This window comes from Archocentrus centrarchus, chromosome 7 (assembly GCF_007364275.1).
Source record: "Archocentrus centrarchus isolate MPI-CPG fArcCen1 chromosome 7, fArcCen1, whole genome shotgun sequence".
NCBI classification, from domain to species: Eukaryota; Metazoa; Chordata; class Actinopteri; order Cichliformes; family Cichlidae; genus Archocentrus; species Archocentrus centrarchus.
The window spans coordinates 30,033,195-30,050,233 of NC_044352.1; positions in this window are offsets into that span (position 1 = coordinate 30,033,195).

The following is a 17,039-nucleotide window of genomic DNA, read 5'->3' on the forward strand; positions in this document are numbered from 1 at the left end:
TAAGTGCTGGCAACATCGCTGCCCACTTATGTATGTTACGTTGTACACCTGCAAACACTCAACGCTGCAGCATATATCAGGGCTAGGAATATACTTGCAGAGCGTAATGTGATTTTTATAATAATCATTTTTTTTTTTGTCAATTTTGTTTTTTGTTTTGTCATCGTTTTAGTAATTGCACAGCCCTATTTAGAACCCTGTCCTACTGCCTGAAAATTAGTTTGTGGTTCCTCTTTCCCCACAATGTAGCCAAGAGGGTTAAGAGCTACACAGAATAAATGCTGAAATCAGTCTCATAATGTAATCGACTTATAGATTTCTTCCTTCCATTTGGGGTCAAAAGTAGGAAGTTACAGAAGAATAGCAACACTAGCATGGTTGTTTCTTTCAAGTTACCATCCAGAGGCAGTGAAGCACAGCGGCCATCATTTATTTACCAGACAAGTGCTCTGATTTTGGGTTTGAACTGAAGTAGGGAGAGAAGATCCTTCACTTCACTCGGAGGACGATATCTTTAGGCTTCAGGTAAGAATCTCCAAAAGCAGGCATGAATAAACACTTACTGAAAGGTGGGTGAATCCTCAGATTGGATGTAGCAGTGCAGCGTGGGGAAAAGAATTACTTAGAAATAAATCACATAATTTGTTTTGTGAGCTCCAGTAGATTTTTCTTTCTTTGCATGCTCTGATCAGCTGACTTGTGCCGCTACTCCAGTATTCACCGCTATTTGTGGTTAAGCCAAGCCGACTGAACACAACAAGCTGATTCCCAACCCGTGGACACTATAAAACTGGTATAAAAGGTAGGATTCGGTGAGTGAATCTAATCAGCATCATTGCCTTTAACTGATGCCTGCTATCCTGTATATAACCTAGTACCACATGTAACCAGTCCAAAAGAGTGCATCACTGCAAACTTTACCACAATTGCTCCAAACAAACCATTGTAGTCTGCACTAAACTGCCTGATACTACTACTACTACTACTACTTCAAGAAATGACAGGAAAGCTTGCCTGAGAGAGAGTTCAGGCTGTGCTGAAGAATAAAGGCGGTCATACCAAATATTGATGTTAAAGCTCATTTCAGTCCTTATATACTGTATTTGCATGCATGTTTGCACATAAATCACTGCACCTATTTCCCATTCTCCTGGTAAAATATAAAGAAATGAGGGTCAGCTCAAGATTTTTGCACAGTGCTGTACCCAAAGATAAGAGCAGAGATGAATTCCTGCCTGTATTCCATTTTTCATCTATTTTTGTTTGATAACCCCTCAGAACAACCTCACTACCAGGGTCATCTGTGCTGCAGCGTGATCTGACAAAGTCCAGCTAGTGGGTATGTATTTGAAGAGCAGCCTAATAATGCATCCTCTTGTTTGGGCCTCACAGCTGCCGTTGTTTGTCTTGGCAGTCATCAGAGGTTGAGGACGAACACGGTGCCACGAGGTTGCCCGTATCCTAGAGTCGCATTCTGTGCTCTCTGTGTGTGCGTGTAAAATTTAAACCGGACTCATCCAAAATGCTGCTTGGTTGGTGATGGAGTTGGCAGGAGGATACGACGAGCATTTTAAGGCTCAGAACTGTGGCTGTTCTTTCTCTTTCAGTTTGGGAGAAAAGAAAAAGAAAATGCAAGTTGTGAGAAAAGTTTCTGTCATTTTCATGGTCTTCCAAAATCCAGTGGTCTCTGTTAAAATTCATTTTCAGTGCTGAACTTGTTCCAGTCTGCCTCTGTGTTCTCCATCTTTCCCTCTCCTCAGCCCTTTCCTGCACTACGTTGAGGGTCACTCTGGTGTAAATGAGAGCATTGTTCCAGAAGGGGAAGCTGGCTTTGCGGGGAGGATTATCTGTCGGTGTTGAGCTGTGGGATTCAGTTTCTTCTGGCGTATGAGCCGGTCAGCGAGCTGCATCACTAAGCTTGTTATTATTGTTTTGGGAGAAGGAGACTGAGTTCCTTGGGGGTGGTGGAGAGGAGGGGGGGAGCAAAAGGAAGGAAGGAATTAAGGAGCACATAAGGTGGGAAAAAGGAGAAAGGGAAGCAGAAAAGTAGAAAACGAATGTAGATTGCGTTTAAAGGCAGTAAAAGTCAGACCGTATTTGGAGGCAAGGACGAAGATGAGTAACAGCAGACGGATAGAAAATCACTACATCTGCAGAATCTGTTGTCAGACACAGGTTGTAACGGGGAGGAGGGAAAATGCTGATATCTACTTTTTCTACACGTGAAACAAGAATTAGAAACCCGAGGAAAAAGCTCAGTTATCAGCGCTTGAGCAGCAAATGTCAACAGACGGGCTCACAGTGAAGCAATCCGCAATAAAAGTCCACGAAAGGTGAAGGAAAGATTCCTGACGCCGCTCTGACTCCGGGCTCGTGCGCCCGTTTCCATAATACTGCATCATTTAATTGCCTTTTTATGCATTTTTGACAATAAATGGTTTGATTTATTCAATCATGTTCACAGGGCCTGGAGTGAGAGAATTGTCAACCCTCGGGCAAATTGGCAAGAACATTTGCATACCGGCCAAATTATTAATAGTTATCAATAGATAAATGTGAACAGATCAGACAGAAGGGTGCACTCTGCTAGTCTGCTTGATGCATTTTTAATTCACGCGCAGAGAGAACTGTGAAGACGATGTGAACATGCTCTGCAGCGGAGAATATGCGTAACAGCAGCGCCATTATACGTGTGCGTGCATGTGTGAGTCTTAAATCTCATTTTTCCTGCTTTAAATTAAAGGTCAGCTGCCACAATCACCTCAAACGTCACTTGAGTGACTTGCACAACAAAGACTGGAGTTAAAGTTCAGCCCTGCGAGCTAGTACTGTATTTCCTCTTGTGACCACCAATCAAAAAAAAAAAAAGTGAAAGAATTTGTTAAAGCAAAAAAATCTTTCATATAATTTATGTGCACTTAATGTTGGCTGGATTGCTGGTTGATCCCTCTTCACATCTCTCCAGCCTGTCAGTGTTTTGACTGGGGGTGCTTCAGGTACTGTACTCTGCTGACACTGATGGTTTCACCATGCACATCCCATGCACTCAGGCTGAAAACTCAACCTGGCATTTTCCTGGAGCTGGATTCCAGACAGGAGAGAAGGAGCACTCTCACACTGACAGGCATGTCCAGAGCCGTACTCGAGACACGCTCCTACCAAGTAAAGTGCTGGCTGTAAAATCACATGGTGGTAATGCTGCCTGGAAAGAATTACAGCAAAATATATCTAAACTGGTATCAATGGTTTTTATTTTCACATCAAATAATATGCTATTTTACAGGAATGCCTTGAGGGAACTTCTTTACATTTAGCACAAAGTCTAACACAGTCTCAAGAATAAACAAATTAGACTTTGTTCACTTCACAAGTTCATTGTTACCTTGCTGGACTTTTTTGGCCATAACTTGAGAATTCATAGGCCTAATCCCAATCAGACTTTTAGGGTTAACTGCAGAGCTTTTACATACCATAAGCATGCATTCCTGCAAGCTCTGCCTGTAAAGAATGACCTCCAGTTTGTAGGAGAAGCTTGTAAGCAGCAGAGTGATGCTAGTATGCTGTATGCTATATTACAAATGTAGTTTATCAACCATTTCTTTTACTTTTTGCTTAATTAAACTGATTATTTAATGATAGCCTCTTGTTCACTCTGTAATGCTGCAGTCACGTTCGGGAAAACAGTGGCTGTGGCATAAACAAAATTATTGGGACCATGCAATAAATTTGCAATTTCATTGCCTTTGAAATTGTTGCTTCAAAGGCAGTGATCGGTGTCGTTGCCATTCACAGTTAGTGGTTATCTTCAAAGTGACTTTGGTGCAATTAAACAGCAATAAGATGGAACCAGTCTGCTGTCAGTTTGAGATTGAATGGGGTGAAGTTGGCAATTGCATGCTATTTGTTTATGATAATACAGCAATTAACTGTGATACACTGGTGAAAATTGCAAATCTATTGCTGTCTATACAACAGAAATTCACAATGAACAGAAACTCACATTCTCCTCACTTTAACTACTTACATTTCTAGTCCAGACTTGAACCAGAAATTCCTCCATGAAGAGTGACACAGGCACTCAGAACCCTGATTTTACAGTAGGAATATAACCACAATACAATCAGTTGGCAACCAGTTGAGTTGAATCTCCTGTTGCAAAGAGATGCGTTGCAGACAGGTTGCGCTCATTGTTAGAGACTGACTCAGACTAATATTGGCAATCTGCATGCATTTATAAATTAGATGGCAAACCTGAGCTTATCTGTCTGAGAGTGACTGCAGTCAGTGCCATAAAGTCCAGTCCATTTACCATTTACCAGTCACTGGACATCCACTAATATTTCTTAGTCATAAGGAGGTTGCTGCCCTATTTTTTCTCTAGTGTGACTGAGCAATAAGGCTAGAGCCTGCATGCTGGCTGAATCAGGCGGTTGATCCCTTCAGTGTGTTGGCCATGGATACATAAAACCAGAATGTCAGTGACACAGTAGTTCATCTGACTCACCATCCATCTCAATCCACAGGTTATGGTCATGTGAAACAGTCATATCCCACATATCAGATACAGTAATATTAGCGCTTCAGCTGTTTAAGTTAAAAGATTATTAAATAAAATATATAATAAAAGGTCCTGCGGTTGTACAACACAGATTTTTGCACAGCTGCTGTAAAATAAAAATATTTTGCAAAGTGCTGTCACATTGCCATTAATACCATCATTTCATATCCAGGTAAGCGTCTCATTGAGATTAAAATCGCTTTTTCAAGAGAGACCTGGCCAAGAGGCCAGCAGAAGTTACAACCAAACTGATGTTTAGAGGTTACATAAATGATATCTGTGAGGGTTTAATGATGATATCGACTGGGCCATACAGTTACTGTGATGAAGATTTAAACAAATAGAGCAGAATTAAAACAGATGTCTAATAGGATTAAATTAGGTGGCATCTTCTATCCAAGATCAATTTCCCTCTGAAAACTTTCTCGCCATTATTCAACGCTGTCACTCAGAGACAGAAGAAGAAACAGACATAAACCACAGCTCAAGTAAGGTGGTTGGAAAGAGTCATCCACTTTGATTTCCTTCCTTCCTTTTCCCTGCTTTCCCGCCTTTTTATTCACCTGGGGTGTGTACTGCCCTCATCCTATAATCTTCTTGCCGCTCTACCTTCCTATCCCTGTCTTCTTCCTCTCTTGTTTTCCAGCCCACCGTTTCACTAATATTAATCACAGCATCTCCATCTCCCCTCAAGGGAAATCTCCATCCCAACTCTTCACTTCATCTGGAATTAATGCAGGATGTCAGAGAAGGGTGGGAGATTCCGAGCTGCCAAGAATGGACAGTCAGGTCACGGAATGAGGATATACAGAATATTTGAGACAGAAGTAAATTAAATCTTTACATTAGGTATTTGTACCCAGGTTGTATAGTGCTCCAGTCTGAAATCACCCATATGCAATTCACCTGAAAAATACATTATAAGTTTCAGTGTGTATATAAAGTAAATTGATTTTTGCCATTTATATTTCCTTCTGATTGGCTTGGACAGAAGAACTAGACCTATCGATGACAAGATAGTCACATAAGTCTGAGCAACTGTTCTCAAAATGTTAACCTTTTGGTTTTAAATCCAAACATTTGAACTGGGTTGAAACGATGTTTTTGTATGTCAGCACAGATTAAAGATGCTGAGTGTATGTTCTGAAAGAGAAGAATGTGGAAAATGCAGCATATTAGGATACTGCACAATAATGTTACTGTGCGCTATAGCTGCAGGCTGTAGCCTGCAGACTTGGCCCGCTGCAGTCTGTCTGTCTGTCTGCAGCCCCAGCTGGCCAGAACTAAGCTTGACCCACATCATCAGGAACAGAAGATGAATAATGAATGCACTGACTGCCAGCTAACCATCCACAGAGACAGCCAGACAACTTTTGCGCCTGTCAAGAGCCCTGTCAGCCAGTCAGACCGCCATGCAGCTGGCTACCAAAGCAACAAGCAAGCCTGTTGGTGAGAAATCCAGTCAGTCAGCTGTGCAACATGTAGGCCTGGAATTCAGAAACCAATCACAGAGCCTCCCTCGTAATCACCCAACCAACCAGCCACACAGCCACCCTTGCTGTTATGCCCCAGCTTGTATCCTTGATACCAACCATGACCCTCCGTCGTTGCTGCTTCACTTTCTCTTCTTCCTGTCTTGCCTTTCTAGCTATGCGCTTGTTAGCATTGTTCCACTATGACCCCCTGGCTATCACACTCGTCCCTCCACTACCAACCCCAAACCACCCACCCATTCGACACTTCCATTTTTCCATCTCCTCTTCATCTTCCTCATGTGTAAAAAGGGCAGGCCTGTCAGAATAGTTTAGCCATAATGCGCTGTTTTCTCTGAGGCACAGACAGGGTCAGCTGACCCCAACTGTGTATTTACTGTCAGGAAATAGAAGAGAGAGAGCTTTATAGTAGATCTAACTCTGGCTGAGTATTGGGCAATTCTGATTTATTTTTTTGCATTGGGCCTAAAATTCAACACTGAAAGATACTCTGATTGAAATTGGTGCAGTTTGAAAGGAAAGTGTAAACCCTGATAGGCCAGAAATGCTGCATAGTATATAATTATGCCACCTACTTTAATGTTAAGTGCATCTCACAACCATTTTAAAGGTAGGTTTCAGAAACGCATTAAAGCAGATTTGGTACACTGCTTTTAAACATAACAGTTTAAATAAATGCACTAAAAATGTTGTTCAAGCAAAAAGCTTTAGAAACACATAGTTCTGCACAATTAGGTAGTCTAAAAAATTGTTTTAGTCACTGTAATGGGTACCTATGAAGTTGCATTCACCTAGCAAACAGAGTTAAAACAAGACTGGTCACTGTATGACTGCAACAACTGCACCATATGTGGACCTTTTTGCCACATAAAATAAAATACTGGTCCACTCAGGCCCACTTGAAAAGCCCATCCATCCATCCATTTTCTTCCGCTTATCCGGGGCCGGGTCGCAGGGGCAGAAGCCTAAGCAGAGAAGCCCAGGCTTCCCTCTCCCCAGCCACCTCCTCCAGCTCATCCGGAGGGACCCCAAGGCGTTCCCAGGCCAGCCGAGATACATAATCTCTCCAGCGTGTCCTGGGTCTACCACGGGCCCTCTTCCCCACTTGAAAAGCAAAAAAAAAAAAAATGATTACAAGTAAATTGTGGCTCTATGTAGACTGCATGGTGAACTTACTTGTCTGGACTGTTCCCAGTGTCAGCAATGTAACCTTGTGGTGTGGTCCACAGACTGCACACAGGCCACAGGCCTAGAGACCGGGCAGCGACTCCCTGGCAACCTCCAGCTGCTAAGGAAAAATGTGCATTCCCCAAAAGGTTGGCGAGTGGTTGTCACTGCGGGAAATCAGTTGCAAAGAGGGCGCTACATCAAAAACCTCCTTGCACTTGGCCACTAGCTGAGAGACTTGTCTGCAAACACTTGCCAACTACTTACTGAGCAGTAGTGAAACTTGAACAAGTGCACCAAAAACCAGAATCTGAGACCCTTCAAAGTAAAAGGTGTTCCTTACAAATATGAAATCAACATGTTTCAAAAGATGCAGTTTTTACTTTGAAGGCCAGCGGTCTCCATTTCTGGTTTGTCTAGGAGACGTCAATACAGAATTTCACAGCAATTTCACAGCTAATAAAGATATTCATTCAATTTAATACCTGTCAAAAAGCTATTTCAGTCCAAAGTAGGAAACAAACGTGTGATTAACCTTCACTTCTAGCTATAAATAAAGTAAATCCCAGCAGTTACTTTGGTTTAGTTATCTTGTGATGTGCACTGGCACATTCAGAAATGCTGTTTCATTGCAATGGGAAAAGTTTGATATGAGCAGAGTACAAGAAATGGGTCCTGCTCTAGTAGAAACACAAAGACCATTTTTCTTATTCTCTGCTGTAAAAGCACATTCACATGCACAAAATAATCTAATTAGTTACATAAACAAAGAATAACTGTCAACTCAGTCAATGCTGAAAAGCTCTCTAAGTCAGAACACAGATTCCAATGACTGCTTTGCTGCTTTTGTGTCATAATTGAGGACATTGTTATTACAGTGATGAAAAATAATATACACAGCGCAAACAAGACTGCAGCATAATTCTCCGTCCAATGTGCAATTGATTCTGTGCACTGGGCCGTGCCGGGGTGCTAACCCACGCTCAAGTCAAGCACGTCCTGGTTAAATTGCACAAGAGGCTGAGCTGCCTTTTGGGCAAATTAAGCCCCTCTGTCGCCCTGCTGCTGACTGCCCCAATCCTTCGCTGCCTCCTTCACAATGTTCACACTCTCTTTTCCTCACAGACTCTGTCTCTCGCCCTCCATCCTGCACTTTCTTTCCCTAATGTTCTCCCCCCCCTCCCTCCTTGTACAGTACATACTTACACATCTGAGCCGAGCCAAGCTGAGCTGGCCGGGCCCGGCTGCTCGCCGTGATAGTAAAGGCTTTAATAAAAACACCGTTTGGGGGATGAGAATTGAATTTCATACTTGGACGCCCCAACACTACATGTGTTTCTTTTAAATAAAGAAAGAAGAGCGAGTGTGTGTGTGAGAGAGAGAGCAGAGCAGTGCAGAGCCACCCGGCCAAAAGGAGATAGGCCGAGGCTTTTCTCATTTCTCCTCACATTCCCGCTTCCTTAAGCTCGGCTGTGTGCATGCTGTTCCGTGGGGGAGCCAGAGGGGACATCTGGGTTGTCAATCAGTGTGATTCCACACCTTTTCAAGATAAGGCTGAGTGTTCAGTCTTTTCAAAAACAGCCTTTCAGACTTGTTTCCTCTCTGTCTTTATTTCTTTTAGACAGTGTGAATTTCGGAGATACTTGAAGCTGATGAATGCCTTTGCTGCTCTGCGACTGTGGTCGACTTGGCACGCTATTCAGCCAACTTAATGTATATGCAATTAGATTATAGCTTCACATTGGGTTTGTTAGTTTGTTAGCATGATGTGATAGCTAGCAGAAGTAAACATTCATGTAAACGAGTCATGTAATTATGAATAACATAAATAGTACTGATTTGTTTAAAGATTTGTGATGATGCCTTATACATTTGAACTTTTTGTCTAAGCAAAACCATCTAAACACTCATTAGTACACATATCAGTAACTCTTTTACAAACGATGGCATTACGACATTGTTTCAGACTGCCTTCAGTTTTGTTCACTTCAGTACTTTTGCACGGAATTGAACACAAAGACCTACAAACAGCATGGTTTCTGGAGCTTGAAAAACGTGACTGTACTTCTTTAAGTTTTCAAGAACTTCAAAAAAAGGCCAGTCGTCTTTTTCAAGCCCAACAGACTCCCGTGACCTGGAATGACTGAGAACCTACACAGACATACAAACAGCATAAGTACCGTTTGTAGGTCAGTGGGTCAGTAAAAGTGTTTGTCAAGGCTTTTTTTTTTTTCTGTACAGTAGATCCAGTGCTGAAGGTACTGACTTGTGGAGTGAAGATTCAGAGTTATCTGGTCAGGTTCCTGATAGTTTCACGTATGTGTTGGCCGGCTGTAGTTGAATGTACTTTTTTCTTGCTGTATTGTATCCATAGCATGAATTAACGTGGGACTTTCTAAGTGTGCTAGAGTCAATGACTGTGTGCACCATCTGGACCAAGCCGTTAATAAAGCTGTAGCATCTTCAATCTCTGCACACGTGTAGTAGAAGAATAACTTGTTGCTCTATAAATCTTATTTTGGAAAAAACAAAACATTTTAATTCAGATTTAGTCTGATGCATACATTTTTGTGACCACTGAAATAAAGTACCAAATCATTGCCCCGGGGCCATCTGAGCAGTGGCTTTCTTCTAGAAGGAACTTGATGCAACTACCGTCAGAGGTTATTAGTTTATTTATTAACAATGTTGCTGCAACTGTATTTTCATTAATTGACTTTTGAGCAGGTTTGTTTTCACAGCTGGGGAGAAAGTTTCTGAATGAGTTTTTTCAATAGAGCCTTGCGTCTATCTGCAGCCATGAAGAGGGCACACGGCATCTGTCATAACTAAAAAAAAAAACAAGACAATTGTTTCAATAAACAAAAACGAAACAAAAAATATTGGTCTCCTTTGTCACTTCAATTTGGGGATCTATGAAAAATCAATTTCCCGACTATGTCTGGTAGAATAACCACGTGTCAGTGTTGTCAAGTTCCACGGATTCTGCCGCTGAATGCTGCCGTAGTTCTGCAGATGGAAAGCTGAGTACAGCAAGCTCGTGTTGGTGAAGATGCAATTTCAGCAGATACAAAAGCAAGACTCCAAGTCACACCAAAATTACTGATTGCAAGAAGCAAAGGAGCTCAGTGAGGTCAGCTTGTGTAATTTTTACAAAAAGGTGATGATGATTAAAATGTCAGTGCTGAATAACTCTTTGCCTCCTGAAAATAACTGAAAGGATTCAAACATCTCTCTCTATCAGAGCGGAAAACCATTACAAAATAGCTGAAAGGGGAGTCTAAATAAACATGATTTCGACCTCAGCCCCGTGTAACTGACTGAGATTTGATTTCCTTAACACATCTGACCTAAGCTCGCTGCTCTGTAGTGCCGCTTGGCCTCTGACACACCGGTCAAGAAACAGAGGCTTAGTGTGCTTTTATTCCTACAGGAGCTGCCCTCACATCAGACGCACACAAACAAAACAAAGCACCACAAGTGAAGACAGCGTATTTAATAAAATGCTTTGGAGACTTTCCCAACCATCTGCAGAGACTCAATAACAAGTAGCGCAATTCCAAATATTGGCAGAAAAATAATTTACCCTCTGTCAAAAACGCACATTTGTACACAGACACGCACACACACACACACACACACACCAGGAAATATTGCTCAAAGCTCTTTTGGATTTGGTCTCCAGTTGTTCTGCATTATACATAATAGATGGAAGACCAGGGGAATTACTGTTGAAGCTTGCTGTGTAGGAAGAAAGAAAGGAGAAACAAATGTGGGGAGAAAGCAATGAATGAATTAAGAAGGCAGGATGAAAAATGACAAAGGCTAACACAGACGTGTGTCGTGTTTAGCTAAAAGCACCCTTCAACACTGCCTGTCTACTTTGAGATATGATCTGCAGCATTTCCATATAAATACATGTCAGTTACGCCTCTTTGTTGAGCAAAGTGATGTTGCACAATTGTGAGCCATCCTGTACCACATTGGGAGCAGTGCGGGACATGCATTACAGTAATGTGGTTACTTATAAGGAACAGCTAAGTGATTGCAAATGCATTGTTATCCACACGAGGGGTGGGGTGTGTGTGTGTGTGTGTGTGGGGGGGGGGGGGGGGGGGGGGGTTGGAGTGTGTGTGTGTTGCAGTATTTTTGATGAATAGTTGATGTTTTTATTTTACTGCGTTCAGGAGAGAGAAATAAGTTTTGACAAATGAGCGAGTGACTTGCTGTGATTTGTCCCATGATCATGGTAAGGAGAACAGATCGTGTAAAAAACTGATTAAGTAGATATTATTATACACCACCCTTATACTGCACCCTAGTTCATTAGATCCATGCTGCACAACGTAGCTTGCAGTGAACTTAGTAAAAAGTATAAGATTATTTAAATGATGCAGCAGAGCCCCCCCAAAAGCATCCAGTTTTGTTTGAATGATCTGTGTGTGAGCCCAAAATCCATTTTTCCCTCGCCCACCGACAGCCAGGGGAGGTTCTGTTTCCACTCCTATTTGATTGTTTGTCTGTCAGCGATATAACTCAAAAAGTTTTGAACCAAAAGTTCATGAAACTTTGTGAAAATATTCCTCATGGGTCCCGAGAACATTTCATTTTCAGGGTCAAAGGTCAAAGGTCAAGGTCACCAAATAAAAAAAACAAAAAACAATTTAAGATTCCCCCTCGCTCTCATTACTGGCAAAATTTAAAAATTCATATCTCAGTGAATTTTTCATCTATCGTGATGAAATTTGGTTCTCAAATATTAACAGTTACTGTTGATAATTCTTGTCTTTTTATATTTTAAATGAAAATACTCACTACAATGCAAAGTGAACTACAAACCCTGTACAAAAATAACACACACACATATACACTTCATATCTTGGCAAGTGTCTTTTTTTCATTTCATTTTTTTAGAGGATGATATTATGGTAAACAAACTGAATAAAATATATCCAGACTATATACAGGACCAGTCAAAGTTTGGACACACTCCCCCATTCAGTGGGTGAAAATTTGGGGTGGGCGAGGTATGCACTCTACTGAATGCCCTTCTAGTTTTAACGTTGGGTTCAGTGGACAGACTGGGGCAGCTAGATATGGAAATGTGCTAACAAGTGAAGAGAGTGCAGAGCTGTGATGAGCCGCACCATGAAGGTATGGGAAAGAGTTGCTGAAGCTAGGTTAAGAGAAGAGATGCTGATCAGGCAAGTATCAGTATGGCTCCATGCTGAGAAAGAGCAATACAGATGCAATGTTTGCATTGACAGCAAAAGGAGTTGCAGTGTGTATGTATGGATCTAGAGGAAAGCATATGGTAATATGCCAGGAGAGAAACTGCATGAGGAAGTCAGGTGAGGCAGGAGTCTCTGTGAGTTATGATGTTCGTGAACCACGTGGTGATCTGTAGTGAGAGTACGTAGCAGGTGAAAGAGAGTCTGGGGACGTGGAGGTATGCTCTGGAGAGAAGAGGAATTAAAGTCAGTAGAAACAAGACAGAATACATGTGTGTGAGTGAGAGAGGGAGAGAAAGGTGGAAAGGTGAACATGCAAGGAGTAGAGACAGTGAAGGTCAGCCATCCAAAGCAACAGACAGGGTGGAGGAGGTGGAGATGAATGTCAGGGGTGATTTGTAACAGAAGGATAACAGCAAGAGTCAAAGGGAAGATTTACGAGATGACAGAGACCTGCTATGATGTATGGTTTGGAGACGGTGGCACTAACAAAAAGACGGGAGACAGAGCTGAAGATGCTAAGATCTTCACTGGGAGTGACCAGAATGGACAAGATTAGAAAGGATTACATCAGAGACAGCTCAGTTGGGCGGTTTGGAGACAAAGTTAGAGAGGCAAGGCTGAGATGGTTTGGACGTGTGCAGAGGAGAGATAAACAAAGGATGTTGAATATGGAGCTGCCAGGCAAGAGGAAAAGTGGAAGACCACAGAGAAGATTCATGGATGCAGTGAAGGAGGTTGCAGAGGAGTTGTGACAGAGGAGGATGCTACGTACAGGGTGAGATAGAGACAGATGATCTACTCCATTTTCTTCCACTTTTTTCAGGGTCACAGGGGGGCCGGAGCCTATCCCTACCCCTATTTTTAGCACTGTTACGTCAGGCATTTTAAGATGAGAGTTACTTAGGATTGATTTGCTTTTGGAGCCAGCCTCAAGTGGTCATTAGAGGAACTGCAGATTTTGGCACTTGACGTGTTGGCTTCACCAGTTTACCTCTTGGTAAATGGACTGGTACTTGTATAGTGCTTTTCTACTCTAAATGAGCATCAAAGCGCTTTTTACTGCAAGACGCAGTTACCCAATCACACACACAGTCATACAAGCACCTTTTTTTCCCCCCTATACATAAGCGCCTTGTCTAATATTCATGCTCACAGTCAGACTCTGATGGTTTCACTGAGGACAACTTCCAGGGATTGAACCACTGATCTTCCGATTGTCCTGCTCCTGAGCCACAGCCACCTCTTTCTGCTATGATTATATAGCTGTGCCATATTTGCTGCATATTTGGTTTGGCTACATTCAAGAGTCGACGGGGTTTTTGCCTCATTGTGTGGATGAGATTTGGTAGTTAGAAATGAAAATCAACAACTGTACGCCACCTGATTGCTTCAAGTTTGTCTCTCCATTCTAATGCTACCAGCTCGGTAAAGCCTTACTGTTCTGTGTACATATTACCAGGACGATTAAAGGTGAGCACATAATAAAAATCAGAACAGAAACCCAAAAGCAAAGAAAAACAATAGGCCATCATTTCTCACAGGCTTTATTTTGGCTATAAAGTATAGAGGAGCAGATGACAATAGATAGCTATAATAGGGGCATAAAAAGAGAAATGACTGAAGTGTATTTGTATACTGTATATCAGTGCAAGTGAGTCCTGGATCTCAGGTAAGAGCACGAGAGCATGCAGGCCTTAATAGAAAATGGCTGCGTTGTCTCCCATTGCATATGAAATGTGGTGCAGGATGACAGTTTTTAAAGTTGTATGCCATCTCAGGCAAGAGAAAACCTCTCAGCAGACACACACACACACACACACACAGACAGTCCTTTTCAATGCTGACCAAGCTATCGTAAGAAAAATGAATAAATGGATGACATGTCGCACAATTTCGAAGGCAGGAAAAAAATACCTGGTTGAAGAGGCAGATGAGAGAAAGGCCAAGTGGAAAAAAGATTATAAGATAGAAACAAGAGTGAGCGATGGTGAAAAGAGGGAAAGAAAGAGGAAACCGATGACAAATTGCAAATGCTTCCTAACAGCTCTGACTGACAGGCCAATCATCTTGCTAGCACATCTCGAGGCAATGCCTGGCTGACTGTTATTAATTGAAATGTGATTGGAGGATAGGGGGTGGAGGGGTGGCCACGATGCTCACATCTAATCCACATCAGAGCAATTAATAAAGCACTCACTCCTCTCGTCTCATCTCTCATCACCAGTGATATTTCCAATGGTGACTAGAAATTAGAAGAGGAGGGAGAAATAATTGAAAAGGGATAATTCTGAAAGGGGAGCTGGGGGCGAATGATGGAATTGGGAAAGGGGGATTAATTTGTGCAACAATTCAGAGGGCTGCCCAGGAGGGGATTTTTCTTTTAATTCCCGGAGAGGTTTTTTTTTTTTTTTAATGGCCAAAATCTCACGACTCACTTTCATTCATTCCATGTCCAGAGAAAAGAAGAGAGAGGAAGGAATCGCAGTGAGCGGGAGAGAGGGAGTTTCCAGGTTCATTAACTTTCTTCCTTCATCAAGCTTTAAATAGGCAGGTAGTGTTAGCAGAAGTACTTATCCAGATGAAGCCAGCTTCAGGTCACAATGTAAAGGTCATATTCTTCACATTCCTGGATGCTCCTGCTCTTTTTTCATCTTAACAAAATATAACATTATACTAATAGATTACTTATTACTACTGTAATTTCCTCCTATGAAGTTTTGAGGAAATGTAGTTTCTGCCTGGATTATATCCACTGGCAATATTTTTATCCCGTCTAGGAGGTGTGAAATTATTATACTACCAGAAGTCACAGGAGGCTGAGTGGAGGATTGGTTGGGAGTACAAAACACAGGGCACTGAGACCAGGATTTGCATTTTGTGTCCCAACTGAGGTCAGTGAGTATGTTACACATTCTGTACTGTGCAGTCTTTTAATCATAGAAGAATCTCATGGGAAGTGGAGGTACTGGACATGTGATGCTGTTGGATCACGCTGGAGTGACTTTCTCCGACACTTAGGTAGCCCTATACGAGCCTGTCCTCCCTATGCCGTATTTACAGTGTGTATGAGCCAGTTTAAGTTGTTTTTTTTAATCACTAAATGGTCCAATCATCTCTAAAGCATTTTTTTATGCGAGATAGGAAATTCAGTGTTAAAGGGTCAGCTCACCCCACAGTTAGACTAACATATTTTCCTTTGAGTGGTTTAGAGACAAAGGTAGAGAGTCGAGGTTGAGATGATTTGCAATGTGCAGAGGAGGGATAGTGGACATACGGGATGTTGAATATGGAGCTGCAAGGCAGGAGCGCCGCAGAGCAGGTTCATGGATGTAGTGAAAGACTTGCAGAGGGCTGGTGTGAAAGAAGAGCATGCTAGGGATAGAGTGAGATAGACGCATATGATCTTCTGTGGCGACCCCTTAAGGGAGCAGCCGAAAGAAGGAGGGGGAGAGGATATTCCTTTGGCCTTTAGTGATGTTTTTCAATCTAGATCCTTTTAATGTGAGCGACACCGTTTTAGATATATTGGCTATTCTGGCCTTTACATCAACAACTTGTCTGAATCTGCACAAAGATGTCACAGGGAAGAGTTGTAAACAGTGCTATTACATTATTATAAATACGTGCTTGTTTTAGTGCAAAAAAATTCTAGAGTGGTTGAATTGTATCCAGAAAGAACTAAAAATTTGAAAAATGAATGTGGCTGTGGCTCAGGAAGTAGAGCAGGTCGTCTGTTCGATTCCTGGCTGCTCCAGTTTGCATTGGGCAAGATGCTGAACCCCAAGTTGCTCTCCGATGCAACCGTCAGAGGATGAATGTGTGCGAATGTTAGACAGTAAACACTTTGAAATAGAAAAGAGTGCTTGTGTGAATGTGTGTGAACGGGTAAATGCAGACATGTTGTATAAAGTGCGTTGTGTGGCTCAGCTAGAGTAGAAAAGCGCTATATAAGAACAAGTCCATTTACATTTGATTTCCTCTGTCCTGTGTTCATCTACGTTCCCTCTGATTACACACAGCTCACTCTGTACAACATGTGCTTGAAGTGTGCTCTGTATTTTTCATTTTTTCACCACTATGTTCTTTAATATCTGACCACTAAAAACCACTAAATTAGACAGCATGAGTATAGGCAAAATCAAGCAAACTGCAGCTGCAAATATGCTTAGGCACAGTTTGGCCTTGAAACCACTTGAAAAATCTACTTAAGTGCAGTAATTATTTGTACTTCGTTACTTCCCACCTCTGCCCTCATGACGTCTGTTTCTGATTGTTTGGTCAGAGACAGTCATGCCAGTGGCTGCTGGTGTTGTTGCTCATCCTGTTCCTTCCTCCTGCTACTTCCTGCCACTTCAACCGCAGTGTATCCGATTCTGCTGGAGTACTGTATGTTAGGATACTTCATCGTATAAATAGCTTTTGCATGTTAGACTTTACAATTTCATCTTCTCAGTGACTGAGTTGCCTCTCCCTTCTATTTTCAGCGATTTGCATCATTTTTCAGTATCAGTTTTAAAATTTTCTCAGTAATTTACTTTTGTGGGTCAAAGAACATGAGCGCTAAACTGGTTGTTTACTTCACCTTAG